The following is an 8,761-nucleotide window of genomic DNA, read 5'->3' as shown; positions in this document are numbered from 1 at the left end:
CAACGGCCATGCAGCTCCAGCACAGCCTCAGCTCCTGCAGTTGGGGCCAGAAAGGGAATTTCTGGTGAATCAAAGCACCCAAACCCTCATTCAGTGCTCTGCCTCGGAGGGGATGGGCTGAAACTCACAGATGGGTGATAGAAACTAATGCTGAAATTTCCCCTAAAAAATACTGTTTGAACACATACTTAATAAACACTTGGAGGTTTTCCCGAGGGTTAAACAAAACCTGACCATGTGTGACAGCTTGGAATGGCTCCACAGTGGGGCAGGGAGAGCATCCAGCATTCCTCCAGTGTGGGGACTTTTCCTTCCTTTCCCTTACACAACGATTGTGTCACAGCACACACCAACACAGTGCACATCCATGCAAAATGAGAGCTGAGTTGCTGGGAGCAGTTCCCCTTAATGAGCATCCCTGCTCTGCTTACATGGAATTGAGACGGCAGACGGAAGCTTTGGTTGGTTTGCCCTTAAAATAAAAGGAAAGCCAGCTGTGTGAAGGCGGGATTCAAAGCCCGTTGGATGTCACACACAACCGAGGTTCGGCCCTCTGTGAGCAGCGGACAAATGGCCGGGATGAAGATAGATTGCTTTTGTGTTTGGTTTTTCTTCCTGATGCCAACAGCACCCAGAGCAGCGGCAGCTGTGCTGCAAACAGAGCCTGGGGACCCCCTGGGGAACGGAGGGTGGCTGCTCTCAGGTCAGGGCAGAGTGCTATGAGGAGGACCCTGGGGGTCAGCTTTTCAGTTGGGTGCACATAAACAGCCAACCAGCAAACCGAGGAACAGCAGCCACACCTATTTGTGGCAGTCTTCCTCTCAAATGTGTTCTCTGAAGGGCACAAAGCCGGGGGCAGCACCGCACCGCACGGAGCCCCCTCCGCTCACATCGCCTTCCAATGGGAACAGGGAATAAATAGAAAGTTATGCACGAAGAAATCTTTATGAATAAATCATAAAATCGAGTCCTGCTGCACTCCAGGTATGTTTGTGATTATGTTATGCCATTATGTAACTGGATTTTCCTAATCAGAAACATTATATTCTTGGAGCATGAAACTGGGACGCTCTGCACCACATCACTGTGCATTGGTTACAGCACTGGTGTGAGCCAGATCCCAGTGCTCCTCTCCATGGACGCAATGGCAAGCTCCTTCTTTCCTTACATGGATGTCTGTCTCTGCTTCCAGGAAGCCCCCAGATGTGCTTCTGAATGACCAAAGCCTGGGGAAGGACTCATGCCCATCCCAGAGGGCACTGGTAGCTTTTCCATGCAGATACTCAACAACGTGCTTTGACTTCTGGTTAGCCCTGCCATGGTCAGGCAGTCGGAGTAGTTGTTTTTTGGAAGACCCTTCCAAATCAACTCTTTCATTCCATTCTATTCCACTCCATCCCACTCCACTGAAAGCCATGTGCAGGACAGACCCCAGCTTTGGAGCAGAAGTATTCCCCTTGGAGCAGCACCAGGTCAACATGAGCAGTACGGGGCTTTGGCTGTGTGGCTTCTGGGAGTGCATGAGGTGGGGATGTGAAATATGGACAGAGAGCACTCATCGGCTCCTGAGACAAAAGATGACTTGGAGAGACCCCATGGTGCTGGGAAGTGAAGGGCTTTTCTTTTGTCTCCAAAAAAGTAAGGGGACAATGCCAGTTAGGGCTCCAGAGAGGCAGCAATGTACTTTGGCAGCCCCTTAGCCGCTCCGTTCAAGGGTTAGCCCAGCTTAAACGCTGTAAACTGCAAAGGAAACCCAGAATGACAAACAATTGTAGGAACCTGAAAGACCAAGTTCCTCTGGATTTCATGGGAAGTGTGGTTTTAAATATTCCAACCTGTCTGTCTGGGGGGAAGTGGGCAATAAATAGCAGCCCGGTTGTTATCAAGAGGATGTGAGCTATTTATAAAAAATTCTTGGGCTTTTTGAACTCTGTTTAAAGAGGCAATATCCTTCACTTGGGTAATTGGGGGACTGAAATGCTAAAGCAAACAAGATTACTCAACCACCTTGGGAAAGTTTAGTGCTTGCCTGTGCGCTTCCGAAATTTCCAGCGTATTTAAACAGCTGCTCCATTATTGTCCCCACATCCAGAGGAGAGCATGAAAAGCTCTTTCAGGCCTCCCCTCGCTCAGAGATGCAGCCGTGTGCTGCTCCTCCACGCATCCAACCGGCAACCCAAGCGAGCAGCTGAGAGCTGCGCTGCTTCCTTGAATTATATCTCACTGAAGTGAAGTGAAAGGGGCTCCTCTGGGCCTTACAGCGCCTCCAGCTCCAACACAGCACAGGGACTGCTGCAGGGGTGAGGAAGAGCAGCCACTGCCCTCCTCCTCCTCCCGCTCTCCTCCTGCTGCTGCCCCACGTCAGGATGCGGCCCGACCCACAGCCCTGAATGCGCCCCATTGACAGCTCATTTTATTTTTCTGAGCACGGCCGTAGGGCAGACAGCCCTGCTCCTGTGTGGGAACCACACACAAAGTGTGCTGACAAAATGATGGCATCCTCTAAAATACACAAACACGCTCAAAAGAAGGAAAACCATGAAATTGAGGATAACAAACAACAAAGAGAAGCTCATACACAAAATCTGTTGGTGTTTATGAGTCACTGAGGCCTTCCTGTCCCATCTCAGAAGTTGTGGGAATGCACTGCAGCCCATCCTCTCCCTGCAAAGTACTGAGGTGCTGTTAGGTGCTGTTTCCCTCCCAGTGCTGGGCCGGGGGCAGCCCCTGCACAAACCAATGGCTATTTTTTCCTTGTTTTTCTCATCCTTCGAAGTAGGAAAACAAACCTGAGGAGCAAATGCTGCACTGTGTGTGAGCAGGGAGTGCAGCTCGGCGATGGGATTGTGCTGTGTTCCTGCATGGCCATCTGACACGGGGGGCTTTACAATGGAATGGATGGGAAATGCCAGGAGAAGCTGAAGTGCTCCAGACATGAGGTCTTTGTAGAAGCCCATTCTTGACTGTTAACAAAGAATTTTACCCCCTTCCCTGCCTTTCTCCCTTCGGCAAATGAGGATTTTCTTTCCCAAATGTATTCTTTTTAACCTCTCCACGTTGGGTCATTGAGCACCACATCCCAGCTCTGCACTTGTCCATGCTGCCCATACTCCAGGCAGAGCCACGACCCCCGGGTTGGGTGGGATGTGTGGGACAGGCACTGCGCCAAGCACGGCCATCATACAAATAAAAAGCATAAGATGCTGTACAGCGTCATTGGATACCACAACGCTCAGGCTGTGTGAGAGCGGCACGCCAAGTGCCTGGATGTGACAGCATCGAGCACTCCCAAAAGCTCCAGGGAAGTTAAACCCTCTGCGCTCACTGCCAGAATCCCCGCCAGGACTTTCTCCCAGGAAAGCCCAGCTGGCCATGGGTGGGGATGCAGCGCCAGGTGCGGGAGCATGCAGGAACCAGCAGCTCTCTGCTGCTCTGCCCAGCCTCAGTCCCACTCCTCCCGTTCCATCAGCACACACAGCACTTCTGCTCCCCCCGGATTTCTCCATTTCCATGGGAGGACACGGGTGAAACAATAGGTGCCACTCATTTCCCCAGTGGCTTCCTCATACAGGGCTTAATTCTCCTGGAAGGGAAGGAACAATCCCTGTGTGGTGTATTGATGCACTTGGGGATGGTCTGCAGTACGAACTCACACACATCATTTTTTCTTTTACATTTTTGCCCAATGACTTGCATGACAAGCCTAATAAAAGCTGAGACAAATAACCCAAAACACACAAAAATGTAATACTGTTTTATATTAACTGCCAAAGCGCTTCAGTGACTGTAGGAAGAAACTGCACTGAAACATTAGAACCAAAATCAGCCAAGTATGGAGGGAAAAAAAAGGAAAGAAAGAAAAAACACAGTTAAAAGTCCTCAACTGGTGTTGAGCTGCAATGAGCCAACGCAGCGTCGTGGGCAGCACTGTCTGCTCTCAGGCACCTCTGTGCAGCAGTGCTCTGTGCAGCAGTGCTCCTTCACGGCCTGCCTGGAGAGGAGTAAATGGCCCCCAGGCACCACATCCCAGCCCCAGCCCTGCTCCATTTCCTGCTCTCAGCCCCGCTCAGCTCCGGCCCAGCTTGCCAAAAAATAAAAGACAACGGCAGCCCTCTATTGCAACGGGTTGTAAACCAGGATCCCTCTTCTCTCCGTCCTGCAATGTATCAGCAGTCTACCTGAGAGACTTGTTGGCTTTTAGGTACCGGTGACCCCATGGCAATTGAAAACAGGCAGTGAAGGCTCAGAAGTGTGATCTATACCCCAGGGTCACATTAACAGCGCTGCATGGAAATGGAAACAGTTCTAGAAGCTGATAGCACACTGAGAACACCCGACTCCAGCTCCGATTGTGCCAAGCAGCTGTGAGAAAGCAATACCAGCAGAAAGGGAAGAATGTTTCCCTGTATTTTCCTAGGCTCTGTGCCACCACGCCAGCCTGGCAGGGCAGGGCAGCCCTCAACGCTGCACTCGCTCAGCAGGCACAGGATGCAGCGCTGTGCTGCTGGCAGAGTGGGGTCGGCTCCAGCAGCACCCAGCCCAGATGTGATCCCACAGCACCCAGCCCAGATGTGATCCCACAGCACCCAGCCCAGATGTGATCCCACAGCACCCAGCCCAGCAGCCGTGAGGAACCACTTCCTCAGCCCCATAGCAATGCACGAAGGAATTTCCACATATCCCAAGACTTCCACTTCTAAACTTGGAGAAAGAAATACCAGGACATTCCTTTGTTGTTCCAGCTCGCTGCCTGTTTGATCTGTTGGGTTTTTTTTTCTCTCCAGCTGAGTCAATTAAAGAATCCCAATTTCCCCTGGAAAAAAAAGCGTAAAGTGGTCACAAACAATGCGTTTGCCTCTTTGATTTTTAACTAATTGCTTCCAAGTTGGACCAAAACCTGCCGCCCTGTGCTGGTTGGTGTGCTTTAATGCTTAAGCAGCACTTCGGCCAGAGAGCAGAAAATGATAGGTGCAGTTACACCGCATTCCTCCATTGCAGGAAAGGAGCACAGCAAGGCTGCACGTCCTGGCAGCGGCAGTGGCTGCTTGGGTCAGGGAAGCAGCTGGTGTGTGCTTTGCTCATCAGCAACCCTAAAACAAAAAGCAATGCAAGAGCAGCCCCACCACAGTGCAACAGCAAAGCCAGTAGGGTGGTAATCCCCTCCAGGGGGAGGAAACAACCATTCTTCTGCCAGGAAAAGGAGAGACAGGAACCTTGACCATGGGGAGGAGCAGCTGGCTTCTCGCTGCTCAGGGCAATCCGTGTCATGGCTATTGAGGGGCAAAGGGGAACCACGAGCAGCCATGGCCAAGGAGCTCTCATTATTTCATCTGTCAGTGAGCCCTGGGTGTTTGGATGGAAAAGACCTCCAACCTCTCTCCTGCAAAGACACAAACCTGCTTATTTCATCCTCTAGTTCCAATGGAAGATATAATTCAGTGGAGGAGATGTCACCACCCTGCAGGTCCCATCTGTGCCATCCCAGGCAAAGTTCTGCCATGAGGGTTTGGAAGCTCAGGAGCAGACTTGGTGGCCGCTGCCACAGCCTGATGGGAGATGCGAGCCCTGCATGACTCCTGCCAGCCCTGCAGCACTGCTCCTGTGCAGGCAATGAGCAACGGCGTCCTCAGCACCTGAGCACAGCTTGAGAGACACAGCGCAGCCTCAAAGTGCTGCTGGGTGTCATCGGTACAGTCTTCTTCTCAAGGCATGACAGAGCTGCAGCTTAGACCTCTGTTTTCTCTCTTTTTTTTTTTTTTTTTGGTGGTATCTTATCATTCAAGAGCTCATTAGCCAGGAATTCCTCGTGCTGTTTATTTTCCATTTGTCCATATGTTCCTCGCAAACTCAGCTCCGTCTCTGCTTTAAGTTTATACTTAGAAGCAGTAATTGGAAGGGATGAACAAAGGCACGAGGGAAGGGAACACAAGTGCAAACAAACCCAGCAGATGTTTCAGATTCCTGCATGTCCCCGAGGAGCAGCACCCATCCGAGGAGCAGCACCCATCTGAGGAGCAGCACCCATACTGTTTTGATCACACCATCACAGCGCAGAGCTGCTGCTGCCCAGGACACGGTTGGCCCCTTGGTTTGGACTGCTGTCCATAGAGGCAGTAATTGCAATCACCACGTGCACAAAGCAAAACCCAGAGATGCATCCATGCAGCACCGCTGCCTGCCCAGGCAGCCCCATACCACTATAGGTCCTCTGTGTCTTCTCCCATTTCAGTTCAGTAGTGTTTGTTTCCTTTTCTATGTCAATTCAGAATCAATTTTGGCTTGTCTGAAATGAAAGAGCGTTAATCTGAACTGGGATTACACTGGCTAAATCAAAATGGTGCATGTTTACTTGTAGATAAGGCCTTATTTTTCAACACAGCTATTGCAAAACGCTGGTGATAGCATCCGGACACTACAGAATGGAAAGAAGGAAAAAAGATAGGAAGAGCAGTGTCAGTGCAGAGCGCAAACAGCAGATGGGGGGCATTGGTCAGCACTTCTCCCCCCATTCAGTGCACAGCCGTGAAAATAGGCCATAAGATTAATGAGAGGAGCGATTGTGACCGCAGCACACAGCAGCCACTCGTGCCTCCTCCACGGTCTTCATTTCTGATTGGAAATAGTGATTTTCTGCCAGACCAGATTAAAATCTCTCTCTTGCTGCCGAGGGCAGAGCCCACAGACCCCCGGGAGCACCCAGCGCGGGGGGAGCCGCCAAGCCCTGCATGACCCAGAGCAGCATGGGCAATGCACCGCAGCACGTGGGGGATGCGGAGGGGGACAAGGAAACCCCTCCTGTGGGGGCTCCAGGGGCTCAGGGCCATTCCGACCACAGCCCCACAGGCTCAGCAACCGGCTGGATACATGACATTAATTAGGGGGAGAACACTTAAGGCAGACTAAATACTGGAATTCACAGACTAAAGCGCAGCTCACATCATGGTCGGAAGGGGAACTTCCCAATTTGATTGCAGAAAGCAATTTACTTCAATTAGCAGGGACATAAACAGAGCCCTTGCTTAACTGAAGCTGCTCTCCAAAAAGCCAGCTCCTGATGGCAGCTCTCCGCAGTGTCTGCAGGGCTGTCAGATGGGCTTTGTGAGAGGGGCGGGAGCCGTGCCCAGCAGGAGGGCACCCACACGGTGCCATGGCGGTATGGGAGCCATTCCCCGGGGTGCTGGGATGGGGGGGTATGGGCAGAGCTGTCCCCTGCCCTGCTGCTGCACAGAGCTTGCACGGGGCCATTTGCAGCAGCTTCAGGAAATGTGGGCCCATAAAGTACTTCCTCCTCCTCCCGGCTTCCAGCTGGGGATGCTCGGGCTAATTGATCTGTATGGTCTGCTGAAAGCCCTTCTAGACAACTGGCACTGAGATGGGGCCGAAGGGAGGCAGATGTTGCCCTGCTCGCTGCCTCCCTGTCCCACACCAGCACCCAGTGGTTTGTCCTGGGTGGTTAAGAGCCACACAGCATCCATCAAGCTGCGGATTTAGCACCCAAGATGGGCACTGCCTGGGGGCTGAGAGCAGGGCTGGGCGCAGGGGGCGCCTCGGGGGCTGGCGGTACACTGGAGACCCCTCCAAGCAGAAGGTGGAGCTCAGTGCAGCATTGCACCACAAGCTGCCTTTAGTGCAATGCATGCAAAGGCTGGCAGAGAGGGAGCAGCTGCAAAAAGCCCTGAACACTACATGCAATCCATAGGCAGAAGTGACTGGAAGCAGCCCAGTGAGGCTGGGCAGAGCCACCAGCAGGGAGGGACGGCCCCATGTGTCACATGTACCAAACCACGCATCCCGGGGCAGGAGGATGCTGCACTGCCCCCGGCCACCCACACAACTGCAACGCCTTTCCTTTATTCTCTTTTCTTTGCCCCCTCAGACCACTTTAAAGGCCCCGATGAGGCCTTAATTAGGAGCGCAGTTACAGCGGCGACCTGGCAGGGCAGTGACCTCTGGCCGCAGGCAGGAAGCTCAGCCGTGGGTGGGCTGGGGCGAGCCCTGCACGGCCCCAGAACCAGTGCCCATCTGCAATGCTCTTCCTCCAACCCCACCGTGGCCTCAGCTCCTCCATCTGTGCCCAGCAAGTTGGAACTGCGTTGAGCACTCATGCCCTGCACTGCACCAACGCTGCTCTGGCACACGGTGCCCATCCAGGCTGCCCCACGTGTCCCTGCCACTGCTCGGTGTCACCCCACTCCCCAGCACAGCCCCACATGTGTTTATAAGCAGCACTGCCCGCGGCCGCCCCACTCCCTTATCACCGCCACGACCTTTGCTTGTTGCAGATTAGTAGCTGGAGCCAGTTGGATTTGTTTGATTTCTGTTGATGGTTATTAGGCAAAGGAAGTGCCAGAAGGGATTTTGACCTCGAGTTTAAACCTATTCCAATTAGAGCCACTGAGCCTTTAATTACTGCACTCCAATCGCTTTGGTTAAAGCAACAACACAAACAAACACAAACTGGGTTGGAGATGGGCTTCCGTCCCACCAGCCCTCGGCTGTGCTGCAGCCGGCTCCTGCCCCTTCCCTGCACAGAGCGGGGGCACGTGCTGGTGTGCGGGGCTGCAACGCAGGCAACGGGAACACCGAGAGGTGAAGAGTGCTTTGGAAGCATCGGTTTCTGCCTCAGTATTGAGCAATTTGATTAAACCCCCATGAAAAGTCAGCCCAGAGCTCTCTGGTTCTGGGCCTGCACCTGCAGCAGGAGCGGCTGAACGCGATGGGCAGCGGCAGCCCCAGGAACGGCCCTGCAGATGCTCTGCAC

This window comes from Gallus gallus, chromosome 13 (genome assembly GCF_016699485.2).
Source record: "Gallus gallus isolate bGalGal1 chromosome 13, bGalGal1.mat.broiler.GRCg7b, whole genome shotgun sequence".
In the NCBI taxonomy this organism is placed as follows: Eukaryota; Metazoa; Chordata; class Aves; order Galliformes; family Phasianidae; genus Gallus; species Gallus gallus.
This window is presented reverse-complemented; position numbering follows the sequence as displayed.